Raw genomic sequence first — 16,891 nt, 5'->3', positions numbered from 1 at the left:
AGCATTGTCGGGATAATTTCGGTTTCGCGTATCTACCCCGAAGTGATCAAATTCTGTATACATTTTTTTAAGGCCAGACAAGTAGTTTGTTAAGGCTTGGTTTGTAGGGAATTGCAAACCTGCGAAAATATATTCAAATGCGCATAACTATAGAATTAATTCTTGATGCGCACGTGAGCGCCATCAGCGTTGCTTACAGGTTCGCGTTTAAAGTCTGTGTAGAGAGAACGGTGTCGTCTTAGTGGTCTCTAATTTAACAACTAATGATCGTTGCGACAGAAGTGAATCAATCAAAACTAACTTTAGCTGGAAAATATCTTTATTCAAGAACCGCTATAAAGCCAAAACAATCTCTGTTATCTTAAATTATCCGTTTATTACTGTAAAGCCGCTTTGAAACAATCTACATTGTTAAAAGCGCTATATAAAATAAGATGACTTGACTTGACTTGACATAGAGACTGTGTCTGTTCCCTGAATTTGGAAATCCAAAAAAACGTTTCAACCCATCTAAGGTTAAAAATTTAATTGATGTTCAACAAATAAAAAACAGCTATAATACAGATGAGCAAATGATAAAGCTTGGGTTGCTGAATATTCAATCCCTTACTTCAAAAGCACTTATTGTTAATGATATGATTACTGACTGTATTCTAGATGTGCTGTGCTTGACAGAAACCAGGCTAAAACCAAACGATTACATTACTTTAAATGAGTCCACCCCACAAGATTACTGTTATAAACATGAACTTCGTCTGAAAGGCAAAGGGGGAGGTGTTGCTGTAATTAATAGTAATATTTTCAAAATCACTAAGAAATCTAGTTTTAAATATACTTCTTTTGAAGTGTTGGGGCTTAATGTAAAAATATATAGTGTAAATGACAAATCACGTTTGAGATTTGTGCTGGCTACTGTATACAGGACACCATAAAGATTTTATCAAAGAATTTGCTGACTTTCTATCAGAGTTAGTATTGGCTGCAGATAAAGTACTAATTGTTGGTGATTTTAAATTACATATAGATAATGAAAAAGATGCATTGGGATTGGCATGTAAAGACATTCTGAACTCTATTGGAGTTAGACAACACGTGTCAGGACCTACTCATTGTCGTAATCATACTCTAGATCTAATATTATCACACGGAATAAATGTTGATGCCGTTGAAATTCTGCAGCAGAGCGATGACGTCTCAGATCATTATCTAGTCTTGTGTAAACTTCCATTTAGCCAAGGCTGCAAAGCCAACTCTGTGTTACAAATATGTTAGAGCTATCACTGCTGCCATTAAAGATTGCTTTATCAATAATCTCTCTAATCAGTTTCATCATCTCAGCATCTCGGATAGCTTAGAAGAACTCGATATTGCAACAGAAACTTTTAACTCTCTCTTTTTCAGCACTTTAGACAATTTAGCATTTTAGTTGCTCCTTTGCACTTAAAGAATATTAAAGAAAATAGTCCAACGGCGTGGTACAGCGAGCACACTCAGGCACTTAAGAGAGCAACCAGAAAAATGGAGCGCAACTGGAAAAAAACAAAACTTGAGGTATTTCGCATTTCATGGAAAGAGAGTTCGATTGCATGCAGAGAGGCCTTAAAAGCTGCTAGATCTGCTTATTTTTCAACCCTATTAGAAGAAAATAAACAAAACCCTAGGCATTTATTTGAAACAGTGGCTAAAGTAACGAAAAAGAAAGCTTCAAGCACCGAAGTTTCCAAACAAAACAGTAGTAATGACTTTACGAACTGCTTCACTTACAAGATTGATAATATCAGGTACAAAATTATAACTATGTAACCGTCTACTACAGTATTGCATCAGGGAGTGTATTGTAGTCTCCCTAAGGAAAAATCTGATTCATTTATTGCTATAGGAGAGGAAGAAATCCCTAAACTCATTAAATCATCTAAACCAACAACATGTATGTTAGATCCTACACTGACTAAGCTACTGAAAGAGATGCTTCCAGAGGTCATAGATCCTCTTCTTAATATCATCAATTCATCTTTGTCTCTAGGATACGTACCAAAAACCTTTAAGCTGGCTATGATTAAACCGCTTGTTAAAAAAACGCAACTTGATCCTACAGAATTAGTCAATTACAGATCGATCTCGAATCTACCCTTTCTGTCAAAGATACTAGAAAAGGCAGTATCTTCACAACTAAGTTTCTTTTTAGAAAGAAATTATATCTGCAAGGATTTTTACTCAGGATTTAGACCGTACCATAGTACTGAGACTGCTCTCATTAGAGTTACAAATGATTTGCTCTTATCATCCGATCGTGGTTGTATCTCTCTATTAGTGTTACTCGATCTTAATGCTGCATTTGACACTATTGACCACAACATTATTTTAAATAGACTCGAAAATGATGTTGGCATTAGTGGAATTGTATTAGCATGGTTTAAATCATACTTATCTGACCGTTATCAGTTTGTAGCAGTAAATGAAGAGATGTCTTATCAATCACAAGTTCAGTATGGCGTACCACAAGGCTCAGTACTAGGACCCTCTGCTGTTCACTCTGTACATGCTACCATTAGGAGATGCCATTAGGAAGCATGGCATTAGCTTTCACTGTTATGCCGATGACACTCAGCTCTATTTTTCTTCACAACCTAACGAAAACTACTCAAGGCTAGATTATTGTAATGCTCTACTGGGTGGTTGCCCTGCACGCTTAACAAACAAACTACAGCTAGTTCAAAACGCAGCAGCTCGAGTTTTTACCAGAACCAGGAAGTATGACCATATTAGCCCTGTTCTGTCAACACTGCATTGGCTCCCTATTAAACATCGTATAAATTTAAAAATATTGGTGATTACTTACAAAGCACTAAATGGTTTAGCTCTGCAGTACTTGAGCGAGCTCTTAACGCATTATAGTCCTTCACGTCTATTGCGATCTCAAAATTCCGGCCAGTTGATAATACCTAAAATATCAAAATCGACTGCTGGCAGTAGATCCTTCTCATATTTAGCACAAAAACTTTGGAACAGTCTTCCTACCATTGTCCGGGAAGCCAGACACACTCTGTCAGATCAAAGCTAGATTAAAGACACATCTCTTTGATCTAGCATTCACATAACACATTATAGACTTCTATAATTTAATGTTAGGCTACATAGATTAGGTCAGCCGGAACTGGGAACACCTTCCATAAATCCTGTTGTACTCATTACATCATAAGAAGAGTGGCATCTACGCTAATTTTAGTGTCTTTGTTTATCCCGAGGTTTTCCCACAGCCTGCTGGATCCAGGCCATATCCAGATATGACGAAGGACCTTTGCCTGGACGCGATGACAATGCAGTGCTGAAGTGCCAACTAGTCTCTCCCCTGTGAAGGATCCCTTTATCACTCTACAGATAAAGCATTGTCGGGATAATTTCGGTTTCGCGTATCTACCCCGAAGTGATCAAATTCTGTATACATTTTTTTAAGGCCAGACAAGTAGTTTGTTAAGGCTTGGTTTGTAGGGAATTGCAAACCTGCGAAAATATATTCAAATGCGCATAACTATAGAATTAATTCTTGATGCGCACGTGAGCGCCATCAGCGTTGCTTACAGGTTCGCGTTTAAAGTCTGTGTAGAGAGAACGGTGTCGTCTTAGTGGTCTCTAATTTAATAACTAATGATCGTTGCGACAGAAGTGAATCAATCAAAACTAACTTTAGCTGGAAAATATCTTTATTCAAGAACCGCTATAAAGCCAAAACAATCTCTGTTACCTTAAATTATCAGTTTATCACTGTAAAGCTGCTTTGAAACAATCTACATTGTTAAAAGCGCTATATAAAATAAGATGACTTGACTTGACTTGACATAGAGACTGTGTCTGTTCCCCCGAATTTGGAAATCCAAAAAAACGTTTCAACCCATCTAAGGTTAAAAATTTAATTGATGTTCAACAAATAAAAAACAGCTATAATACAGATGAGAAAATGATAAAGCTTGGGTTGCTGAATATTCGATCCCTTACTTCAAAAGCACTTATTGTTAATGATATGATTACTGACTGTAATCTAGATGTGCAGTGTTTGACAGAAACCAGGCTAAAACCAAACGATTACATTACTTTAAATGAGTCCACCCCACAAGATTACTGTTATGAACATGAACTTCGTCTGAAAGGCAAAGGGGGAGGTGTTGCTGTAATTAATAGTAATATTTTCAAAATCACTAAGAAATCTAGTTTTAAATATACTTCTTTTGAAGTGTTGGGGCTTAATGTAAAAATATATAGTTTAAATGACAAATCACGTTTGAGATTTGTGCTGGCTACTGTATACAGGACACCATGAAGATTTTATCAAAGAATTTGCTGACTTTCTATCAGAGTTAGTATTGGCTGCAGATAAAATACTAATTGTTGGTGATTTTAATTTACATATAGTTAATGAAAAAGATGCATTGGGATTGGCATGTAAAGACATTCTGAACTCTATTGGAGTTAGACAACACGTGTCAGGACCTACTCATTGTCGTAATCATACTCTAGATCTAATATTATCACACGGAGTCAATGCTGATGCTGTTGAAATTCTGCAGCAGAGCGATGACGTCTCAGATCGTTATCTAGTCTCGTGTAAACTTCCATTTAGCCAAGGCTGCAAAGCCAACTCCGTGTTACAAATATGTTAGACCTCACTTCTGCCACTAAAGATTGCTTTATCAATAATCTCTCTAATCAGTTTCATCATCTCAGCATCCCGGATAGCTTAGAAGAACTCGATATTGCAACAGAAACTTTTAACTCTCTCTTTTTCAGCACTTTAGACACAGTTGATCCGTTGCACTTAAAGAAGATTAAAGAAAATAGTCCAACGCCGTAGTACAACGAGCACACTCAGGCACTTAAGAGAGCAACCAGAAAAATGGAGCGCAACTGGAAAAAAACAAAACTAGAGGTATTTCACATTTCATGGAAAGAGAGTTTGATTGCATACAGAGAGGCCTTAAAAGCTGCTAGATCTGCTTATTTTTCAACCCTATTAGAAGAAAATAAACAAAACCCTAGATATTTATTTAAAATAGTGGCGAAACTAACAAAAAAGGAAGCTTCAAGCCCAGAAATTTCCAAGCAACACAGCAGTAATGACTTTATGAACTTCTTCACTTACAAGATTGATAATATCAGGGACAAAATTATAACTATGCAACCGTCTACTACAGTACCACAAATGATTTGCTCTTATCATCCGATCGTGGTTGTATCTCTCTATTGGTGTTACGAGATCTTAGTGCTGCATTTGACACTATTGACCACAACATTATTTTAAATAGACTCGAAAATAATGTTGGCATTAGTGGAATTGCACTAGCATGATTTAAATCATACTTATCTGACCGTTATCAGTTTGTAGCAGTAAATGAAGAGATGTCTTATCAATCACAAGTTCAGTATGGCGTACCACAAGGCTCAGTACTAGGAACCTCTGCTGTTCACTCTGTACATATTACCATTAGGAGATGTCATTAGGAAGCATGGAATTAGCTTTCACTTTTATACCGATGATACTCAGCTCTATATTTCTTCACAACCTAACGAAATCTACCAATTCACAAAATTAACGGAATGCATAGCTGATATAAAAAATTGGATGACTAGTATTTTCCTACTACTAAATTCTGAAAAAACAGAGATTCTAATTATTGGACAAAAAACTTCCTCATGTAATAATCTAGAATACTATCTAACACTTGATTGCTGCTCTGTCAAGTCTTCGTCGTCTGTTAGGAACCTGGGTGTGCTCTTTGATACTAATCTTTCATTTGAAAGTCACGTGTCTAGTATCTGTAAAACCGCATTTTTCCATCTTAAAAATAAATCTAAATTACGCAATATGCTCTCATTGACAAAATGCGGAACAATTAGTCCATGCGTTCATGACCTCAAGGTTAGATTATTGTAATGCTCTACTGGGTGGTTGCCCTGCACGCTTAACAAACAAACTACAGCTAGTTCAAAACGCAGCAGCTCGAGTTTTTACCAGAACCAGGAAGTATGACCATATTAGCCCTGTTCTGTCAACAACACTGCATTGGCTCCCTATTAAACATCGTATAAATTTTAAAATATTGCTGATTACTTACAAAGCACTAAATGGTTTAGCTCTGCAGTACTTGAGCGAGCTCTTAACGCATTATAGTCCTTCACGTCTATTGCGATCTCAAAATTCCGGCCAGTTGATAATACCTAAAATATCAAAATCGACTGCTGGCAGTAGATCCTTCTCCTATTTAGCACAAAAACTTTGGAACAGTCTTCCTTCCATTGTCCGGGAAGCCAGACACACTCTGTCAGATCAAAGCTAGATTAAAGACACATCTCTTTGACCTAGCATTCACATAACACATTATAGACTTCTATAATTTAATGTTAGGCTGCATAGATTAAGTCAGCCGGAACCAGGAACACCTTCCATAAATCCTGTTGTACTCATTACATCATAAGAAGAGTGGCATCTACGCTAATTTTAGTGTCTTTGTTTATCCCGAGGTTTTCCCACAGCCTGCTGGATCCAGGCCATATCCAGATATGACGAAGGACCTTCGCCTGGACGCGATGACAACGCAGTGCTGAAGTGCCAACTAGTCTCTCCCCTGTGAAGGATCCCTTTATCACTCTACAGATAAAGCATTGTCGGGATAATTTCGGTTTCGCGTATCTACCCCGAAGTGATCAAATTCTGTATACATTTTTTTAAGGCCAGACAAGTAGTTTGTTAAGGCTTGGTTTGTAGGGAATTGCAAACCTGCGAAAATATATTCAAATGCGCATAACTATAGAATTAATTCTTGATGCGCACGTGAGCGCCATCAGCGTTTCTTACAGGTTCGCGTTTAAAGTCTGTGTAGAGAGAATGGTGTCGTCTTAGTGGTCTCTAATTTAATAACTAATGATCGTTGCGACAGAAGTGAATCAATCAAAACTAACTTTAGCTGGAAAATATCTTTATTCAAGAACCGCTATAAAGCCAAAACAATCTCTGTTACCTTAAATGATCAGTTTATCACTGTAAAGCTGCTTTGAAACAATCTACATTGTTAAAAGCGCTATATAAAATAAGATGACTTGACTTGACTTGACATAGAGACTGTGTCTGTTCCCCCTAATTTGGAAATCCCAAAAAAAACGTTTCAACCCATCTAAGGTTAAAAATTTAATTGATGTTCAACAAATAAAAAACAGCTATAATACAGATGAGCAAATGATAAAGCTTGGGTTGCTGAATATTCGATCCCTTACTTCAAAAGCACTTATTGTTAATGATATGATTACTGACTGTAATCTAGATGTGCTGTGTTTGACAGAAACCAGGCTAAAACCAAACGATTACATTACTTTAAATGAGTCCACCCCACAAGATTACTGTTATAAACATGAACTTCGTCTGAAAGGCAAAGGGGGAGGTGTTGCTGTAATTAATAGTAATATTTTCAAAATCACTAAGAAATCTAGTTTTAAATATACTTCTTTTGAAGTGTTGGGGCTTAATGTAAAAATATATAGTTTAAATGACAAATCACGTTTGAGATTTGTGCTGGCTACTGTATACAGGACACCATAAAGATTTTATCAAAGAATTTGCTGACTTTCTATCAGAGTTAGTATTGGCTGCAGATAAAATACTAATTGTTGGTAATTTTAATTTACATATAGATAATGAAAAAGATGCATTGGGATTGGCATGTAAAGACATTCTGAACTCTATTGGAGTTAGACAACACGTGTCAGGACCTACTCATTGTCGTAATCATACTCTAGATCTAATATTATCACACGGAGTCAATGCTGATGCCGTTGAAATTCTGCAGCAGAGCGATGACGTCTCAGATCGTTATCTAGTCTCGTGTAAACTTCATTTAGCCAAGGCTGCAAAGCCGACTCCGTGTTACAAATATGTTAGACCTCACTGCTGCCATTAAAGATTGCTTTATTAATAAACTTCCTGATCAGTTTCATCATCTCAGCATCCCGTATTGCTTAGAAGAACTCGATATTGCAACAGAAACTTTTAACTCTCTCTTTTTCAGCACTTTAGACACAGTTGATCCGTTGCACTTAAAGAAGATTAAAGAAAATAGTCCAACGGCGTGGTACAGCGAGCACACTCAGGCACTTAAGAGAGCAACCAGAAAAATTGAGCATCACTGGAAAAAAACAAAACTAGAGGTATTTCGCATTTCATGGAAGGAGAGCTCGATTGCATACAGAGAGGCCTTAAAAGCTGCTAGATCTGCTTATTTTTCAACCCTATTAGAAGAAAATAAACAAAACCCTAGGCATTTATTTTAAACAATGGCTAAACTAATGAAAAAGAAAGCTTCAAGCCTAGAAATTTCCAAGCAACACAGCAGTAATGACTTTATGAACTTCTTCACTTATAAAATTGATAATATCAGGGACAAAATTATAACTATGCAACCATGTACTACAGTATTGCATCAGGGAGTGCATTGTAATCTCCCCAAGGAAAAATTCGATTAATTTATTGCTATAGGAGAGGAAGAATTCAATTAAAGTCAGTAAATCATCTAAACCGACAACATGTATGTTAGACCCTACACTGACTAAGCTACTGAAAGAGATGCTTCCAGAGGTCATAGATCCTCTTCTTAATATCATCAATTCATCTTTGTCTCTAGGATACGTACCAAAAACTTTTAAGCTGTCTATGATTAAACCGCTTGTTAAAAAAACACAACTTGATCCTACAGAATTAGTCAATTACAGGCCGATCTCGAATCTACCCTTTCTGTCAAAGATACTAGAAAAGGCAGTATCCTCACAACTATGTTTCTTTTTAGAAAGAAATGATATCTGCAAGGATTTTCAGTGGATTTAGACCGTACCATAGTACTGAGACTGCTCTCATTAGAGTCACATATGATTTGCTCTTATCATCCGATCGTGGTTGTATCTCTCTATTGGTGTTACTAGATCTTAGTGCTGCATTTGACACTATTGACCACAACATTCTTTTAAATAGACTCGAAAATGATGTTGGCATTAGTGGAAATCTCATTAACATGGTTTAACAGTGCATAAAAAATGCTTCAGTCCAGCAGAACGTCATTGAAGACATCAATAATCCAGCCTCGCCTGCAGTCTTTATAGGATCATGATTAGGAACCACTGCTCTAAGCAAGTCTCTATCACTATATGCCATACTGCAGGGGTCTCCAACCCTGCTCCTACAGACTCCAGCTCCAACCATACCCCAAAACATCTGCCTTTCCAAGGAGCTCTGAACTCCTTGATAAGATGGTTCTGGTGTGTTTCATTGGAGTTGGAGCTAAATTCTTCAGGACTGTAGCTCTTCAGGAGCAGGCTTGGAGAACCCTGGCATACTGTATAGGGCTGGGCGATAAATCGATTTTATCGATTAATTCGAATGTGCAGTTTACGTCGATCCTTTGAATGAAAATCGGTTTTCTCTTTAACATTCGCCGACGCTCCCTTCTGGGCTCCCGTAGCTCCGAACGGGCTCAGCCCTTCCCCCGCGCATTTGGCATAGAGATACACAAACAACACGGCAAGACCGCGGCAGCACAAACACACCCGCCAAAAATCAACCTACAGTCTTAGGCTAGGCTCCGAGATCTGCACACAAAAACAGTTGCTTTCACTACCACTCAAAACCAAAATAAATAGTGTTCCAACCAATCACCGACAGGGGTGGGTGTTGTGAGGTTTTCGCGTGCAGCCGTCATAGGCAGCCGTGCACGAGTGCAAAACCTCACAACACCCACCCCTGTCGGTGATTGGTTGGAACACTATTTATTTTGGTTGCCTAGAGAGATGCGTTTTTTGACGGCATGCTTATGGGGCGGGCAGCTAGCAGATCTTTAGGAAAGATTAGATGAATGTGATAATTTATTTTTGGGCCTGAAATCACTGATACAACCATTAACTACAAGGTATTGCTACTGACTTATAAAGCCCTAAACGGCCTAGCTCCAGTCTATTTAACGGATCTTCTATCGCCCTATAATCCATCGCGCTCTTTAAGATCACTTAATTCGAGGCGTTTGGTCATACCTAGGATATCCAGATCCACCAAAAGAGGGAGAGCATTTTCACATTTAGCTCCAAAACTCTGGAATAGTCTTCCTGATACTGTTCGTTGCTCAGACTCGCTCTCCCAGTTTAAAACTAGATTAAAGACGCATCTCTTCAGCCAGGCATTCATATAATATTTTTAATCTTACAGTTAAATCCGGTCTCTACTTCATAAATGCCAGAGGAGAACTGGCCCCCGACTGAGCCTGGGTTCTCCCAAGGTTTTTTTTCTCCATTAGGTCACCTGATGGAGTTTTTCGGTTCCTTGCCACTGTTGCCTTTGGCTTGCTCAGTTGGGGATATTTTGGGGATATTTAATCAATCAATAAATTCCATTAGAAACAAACCTTGTTGTATTTTTTTAATTTAATACTGTGAAGCTGCTTTGATACAATCTGTATTGTGAAAAGCGCTATACAAATACACTTGACTTGACTTGACTATGTAAACATTGTGTTGTCACTAAACTTAATAAAATTCTGTTTAGTTACCAAATGTTCAGACAATCACAATACACTTTATTGTGATGTACATTTTTTTTTTCATGTTCCCCACCAATCCCAATCCACCCATTTCATGTTATGTTACGTTACGTTATGTTACATTTTCCCTGTTTACAAAGGCAGGGCCTGCCATCTTGTCTTTTTGGCTTGTTGTTTCTGATTGCACTTTAACCCCAAGGGGAAAATCCAAATCAAATCCCAGAAGGGAAAATCAAAACAAAATAAAGTTAAAAATTGTTTAGAACAATTTGTCATCTGCAGATTGATTTTAAGTAGGGGAAGAAAAATCGGATTTAAATCGTAAATCGGATTTTTTTAGGCCATATCGCCCAGCCCTAATACTGTATTAACATTCAAGGTCATCATCATCTTGCTCAAAGCAACTGTAAATCAGGGGTTTACAGTTATTGGCCAGAGTCCATTTCAGTTTGGGGAACTTTTACTAGCAAGACGGGTTACATAGGAATTAAGTGTTATTATACTGTTGAATTAACATTTCATTTAATCAACATACAGTAGGCTATAGGCCTATGTGAGTCACATGTTGATTTAGTAGCCATCTTTCGGTTCAATCAAGCGGATTCAAAACATTAAAACTCCTTAATTTATGAGACTTTTATACGATTCATTAGCTAAATCAACAGTCATTTCATGAATGGCACCCACACAGGTTGCTGTAGCTACTTCTAGTGCTTCTAAAAAGCGCTGCATAAAAAAAAAAAAAGGTAAATAGAAGTCATGCTAACCAAAGAAAGGTTTTATTGAATTTGAGGACTTATGTCTTTAATATGAAGTTGTTTTCTACAGTAGCCTGCAATCTGACATTACCTGTAACTAAATTATGTTATGTTGAGAAAAGATGGGAGGGACTATGACGTAATTGAAGGTGAGCGAGAGCTTTAGTGAAAGGGAAACTAAACTGATCAACGACAGTCAGTCTGAAAACGGAATAATTGTTCTCTTAAACAACAGAATATTTATTCAGATATTAAGCTAAGACCACAGCTGATACTCACTATTAAGTACGTGATGTAATATAGAATTACTGAATGGTTTTTTAATGTTTGTGGCTTGATATATTTTTATGCATTAGTCAAGTAGGCTACACAACCAGTTTGCTAAATTCTGATAAGTTTGCTTCACTGAAATTAATTCAGAATTGTAATGATTGCTGATTGAGAGTGGGCCTATCATTTGATTCTTTTTTTTTCCCGAGACTTAAGAACCAGGAAGTACTTGAACTTCAGACTAAGAAACACAGTAGTGAAATCTGAAGTTGAAATTGTTTATTACATTAAAAAAAGGTAAGTTAAACTTTATATTACAACTAATCAAACACACCTGATTCAACTCATCAGCTCATTAACCCATGTGATGATAAACTGATGAGTTGAATCAAGTGTGTTTGATTAGGGAGACAAAAGAAAAACGTGCAGTGTTGGGGGTACTCCAGGGGCCCGTTCTTCGTACGTTGCTTATTACATCCGAGATCAAATGACACATCCAAGATGATATCATCGTGCGAATCATGATCTGGCTAACTCGGTTCTTCGAACACACTTGCCGGATATGATTAGTAAGCTGGATTGAGTTATCTGAGATAATTGCGCGTTCATGCGCTGGTTAAAAGGGGATATGTATCGATAGTAGAAACATTGATCAGCAACGCTGCTATTGGCTGCTCAGCGTGGCCAAAGAGCGCGCACAGTTTTACTCAGCAGAGCAAGAACTAATAGTCGAAGTTTATTCGGAATTTTAATTTTTAATCAAAACGCCAGGAACACCTCAAAGTCTGCAAAAGCCAGGAGAGAGGGCTGGCAAGAAGTAGCAGACAATTTAAATCCGTTAGAAGTGGCCATGTTAGATGTTTTTATCACTTATTAGCCTATATTTTTGTATTTTAATAATTGCATAATTACTTTGTTCATTGTAATGTCAGTCGGACTTCCCGTATCAGCTCCGCTTATGAAGCCGGGATCTAATCCTGTTAACATGAAATAAGCCTGCTCCCGAGCAGGTTTAAGTTTGCGCACATGTTGCTATGACAGCAAGTCCAGGATGAGCGTTGAAGAACCAAACAAGATCATGCCAAATCGCCAACAATCAAATCCAGCTAAGTGAGTTAGCGACGTACGAAGAACGGGCCCCAGGACAGGTTTGGGAACCACTGGGATAGAGCAATGGCAGAATCATCAATAAAACAAAGCGAGGCCAGGAGGAATATGGATGAACCTCTTACAAGTCTGTAATTAAATTAAAAAACTTATAATAGTCTACTAATTGCTAGCCTAATTGTTGATGAGTTTTTGCCGTAATCATTTTTATGTGTAAATTAGTTCTAAATGAAGGTGATTAATAGTGCTTCTTCATCTTCGTCTCCAGCTCCGTCATCCTCCAGTGGTCCTCTAGCCGAGGAGCTCCAGTGCTCGATCTGTCTGTATCCATTCACTGATCCAGTCAGCACTCCATGTGGACACAACTTCTGTAAGAGCTGCCTGAACCAGTGCTGGGAAAACAGTCAGACCTACAACTGTCCACTATGTAAAGAAAATTTCAGTAAAAGACCCGACCTCAAGATCAACACAACACTCAGAGAGGTTGTGCTGCTCATTAAGGAAAAGTCTGGCCAGAGTAAATCTGAGGTTCTCTGTGACATCTGTGATGATATAAAGATGAAAGCTCTGAAGATGTGCCTGGTGTGTCAGAGCTCTTACTGTCAAACTCACCTGGAGCCTCATCAGAGAGTCCCAAAGCTAAAGAAACACAAACTGATCGATCCTGTGGAGAATCTTGAGGACCATATCTGTCAGAAACATGATAAACCTCTGGAGCTGTTCTGTAGAGATGATCAGACGTGTGTTTCCTCTGTGCTGGGACAGACCATAAGACTCACAACACTGTTTCTATAGAGGAGGAGAGCGAAGAGAGGAAGGTAACAACAGCAACAAATGTTTTTTTTACAAGACATTTGTATTGGATGGGTTTGAATCTGTCGAGTCTCTGTGTTTGTTCTGTCTGTAGCCTCAGCTGATGAAGATGCAGACAGACGTGAAGCAGATGATCCAGGACCGAATGAAGAGGATTCAAGACCTCAAAAGCTCAGCAAAACTCAGAAAAGTGAGTCTTACCACAACTTTTTGGTTAAATATTTAAACTCAAGATGTGTTTTGTAAAATTCCTTAGTAGAAATAAAAATGGAGACAAATGTGACAGTATGTGACTTTATAAAAAAGGTGCTGAAGTAGCAATAAAAGATCATGTATTCCTTGATTTATCAGGAGACGTCAGAGAAAGAGAAAGCAGAGAGTATTGAGCTCTTCACTGATCTGATCCGCTCCATTGAGAGATGTCAGTCTGAGTTGCTGGAGATGATGGAGCAGAAGCAGAGAGCAGCAGAGAAGCAGACTGAAGAGTTTATTAAAGAGCTGGAGCAGGAGATCACTGAGCTAAAGAGGAGAGACACTGAGCTGGAGCGTCTCTCACACACTGAGGATCACCTGCACCTCCTACAGGTCAGTGTAGATCCTTCTGTCTGCTCACAGCACAACACTCCCCATGCTGAGAGATTTCTGCTCTCTCCTGCTGTAGATTTACCCGTCGATGAGCAGACCTGCACACACCAGCAGCTGGACTGAGATCAGTATCAGTGACACTCATGAGAGTGTGGGGAATCTGAGGAAAGCTTTGACTCAGCTGCAGGAGACTCTAGATGAGAAACTCAGCAAAACAGGTGAGAAAATGTCAGGCTTATTTTGACAGTAACTGTCTTCTTTGATGTGGGAAAAGAGCACATGCACATCATTAAGAAAGAATCATTAATCAAACATACAATGTAAACTTGCATATCCATTATCAGTTCAGTCACATTAAGGGCTTAACTCTGAACAAGACAACTTTCCCTTGTGTCTAAATTGTATTCTTATTTCTTCACATTTATGTTTTATCCAATTTTAAATCAGGGGCTTTTCTCAAAAATTATTATTATTTTTTTTTTTTATATAAAATTTTGCTAAGTGATTTGCTCCTTTGGATAATTTCTGTCAAGGCACCTGACACACTGTTTCTCCTCTTAGAGAATCTACAGAAATACATTACGATATCACCACAAACATGTAAATTCATTAGTGTCAGTTATAGGCAGTAATAAGGAAAACCAATAGAGACACAAACATCCATCAGAGCACATAAGCTGAACATACAATTGTATTGTATTAAAGTTCTCTCATAACCTTTATCGTCATTAGTCTCCTCAGAGCTGAAGAGGATACAACGATATGCAGGTACAATATTTTGTTTTAAAACTTAATTTTAATTCAATTAAAAACTTTTATTTTAAATTTGTCATATTGAGAAGTTGTGATTCAGATCTTTGTCTCTCTCTCAGTGGATGTGACTCTGGATCCTGAAACAGCTCATATAAACCTCATCCTGTCTGATGATGGAAAACAAGTGACATGTGGAGATATTGAGCTTGAATTCATAGACAATACAAAGAGGTTTGATTGTTGTTTCAATGTCCTGGCAAAAGAGGGATTCAGCTCAGGGAGATTTTATTTTGAGGTGCAGGTCCAGGGAAAGACTGAGTGGGATTTAGGAGTGGCCAGACGATCCATTAACAGGAAGGGAATGATCACAGCAGCTCCTGAGGATGGATACTGGACTGTAGTTTTGAGGACTGAGGATCACTATGAGGCTTATGAATCTCCTGCTGTCTCTCTGTCTCTGAGAGTGAAGCCTCAGGTAGTGGGTGTGTTTGTGGATTATGAGGAGGGTCTGGTTTCCTTTTATGATGTGAAGTCCAGATCTCATATTTATTCTTTCACTGGTCAGTCTTTCACTGAGAAACTCTACCCATTCTTTAGCCCTGGTGATAATGAAGGTGAAAATGCAGCGCCACTGATCATCTCACATGTCAGATAAAATGCATTTACACCCAATGCAAAACTCAACTGAACAGTTTGGCAAAATATAAAACCATTGTTTTCATTAAAAAAACATTATTTATTCAGGCAGTCTAAGATGTATGTATGCACCGCTGAAAACTCATACACAGGTAAGTGATGGAAATATAAAACATTTTACTGAACTGTTTATTGGTCTGTTTTGGTATATCAAACTGGAGTAAATTTGGGTAAAACCCAGGTTTCAATATGAGACTGTGCTTTGCATTATTGAGTTTGCTTCAATGAAGTTGTAGTAAGACCATCATCCTCTATTGATGAACTAGGCACAGCCTTCCAGTAATGCCATCTCCAAACTGGTACAGTTAGACCACACACCTCTAACTACTGTGTAAAATAATTGTTAAATTTTTTTTTTTTTTTTTGTTGTAGTTTTTAAACTCTTTTTGTTTTTTGAAAGGAATGAATGCAGACTATACTGCGATTCTGCGAAGATAGCAACACTTCTAGGCCATGTCTGTGCTTCTTATGCCATCTACTGGACATTATTGGTAGTGCATTTGTGTTGTGATAAATTCATAACGGTAATATTTCTTAACTGGAAAGTGTTCAACTTCTTTCTAAGTATTTAAGTCTTTCTTCTCAAGAAGACAATGCCTGTATTGTTGAAATTAACCAGAGGTGATTTAGTCTGCCTGTCTGTCTCTATTTGTGCACTTGGCTATATTATACTTGTATTGTAACCCAATACAATAATATATAATATAGTACACAGGTAGTTTGATATAATATGTACTGCATAATGTATATTACATCAGTATATAATGTATAATGTGCATTACATCTTCAGCTTGTGCATCAAACTTCAAACTAATTATATAGTGTTTAATAACAAACTTTTAAAGGGGTCATGATTTGAGAAATCAAAATTTCCTTGATCTTTTGACATGTAAGAGGTCATTACTGTAAAACATCCTGTAAGTTTCAGAACTCAAAACGTCCTCGTTAGTCCAAAAACTGCTTGAATCCAAGCTCAGGAAATGATGTAATAGTGCGACAATCAGATCAACGCCTACTTCTACCCATCTTTGGCGATGGCGCATTGGTGAGATGAGAAGAGAGATGGGCCTACAGGATCATGGGACTGGAAAGTGGTTATTTATTTTCAATTATGCAAATGTCTCAGTAGAGCATGTTTGTTTGTTCGATACATTTCACTGTTGTTTGTTTGGTAAATCATTTGTAATTTTAGTGCAGGTTTTGAAAACAGCCTTTTACTGTAAGATATGGACCCAACAATAATCCCACAACATGTAAGTAACTTTGTTAAATCAAATGCCTAATCTGTGATCAGTGACTTCTGATATGATTCATGTACAGTCAGATGTTCTTTGTCTCAAAAGCGTT

At 37.7% G+C, this 16,891-nt stretch overlaps 1 pseudogene across 1 annotated transcript; it reads left to right on the top strand.

Annotated features, from left to right (window-relative positions):
• The first annotated feature begins 12,828 nt into the window (after positions 1-12,828).
• Positions 12,829-16,371, top strand: LOC311090263 (E3 ubiquitin-protein ligase TRIM39-like; annotated as a pseudogene). Its single transcript, XR_014609631.1, has 6 exons — positions 12,829-13,515; positions 13,605-13,700; positions 13,862-14,095; positions 14,172-14,313; positions 14,828-14,863; positions 14,968-16,371. The product of XR_014609631.1 is annotated as an E3 ubiquitin-protein ligase TRIM39-like (transcript).
• The last annotated feature ends 520 nt before the right edge of the window (positions 16,372-16,891 follow it).

The sequence above is a fragment of the Abramis brama genome (assembly GCF_963993115.1).
Source record: "Abramis brama genome assembly, chromosome: 10".
Classification (NCBI taxonomy): Eukaryota; Metazoa; Chordata; class Actinopteri; order Cypriniformes; family Leuciscidae; genus Abramis; species Abramis brama.
This window is presented reverse-complemented; position numbering and strand designations above follow the sequence as displayed.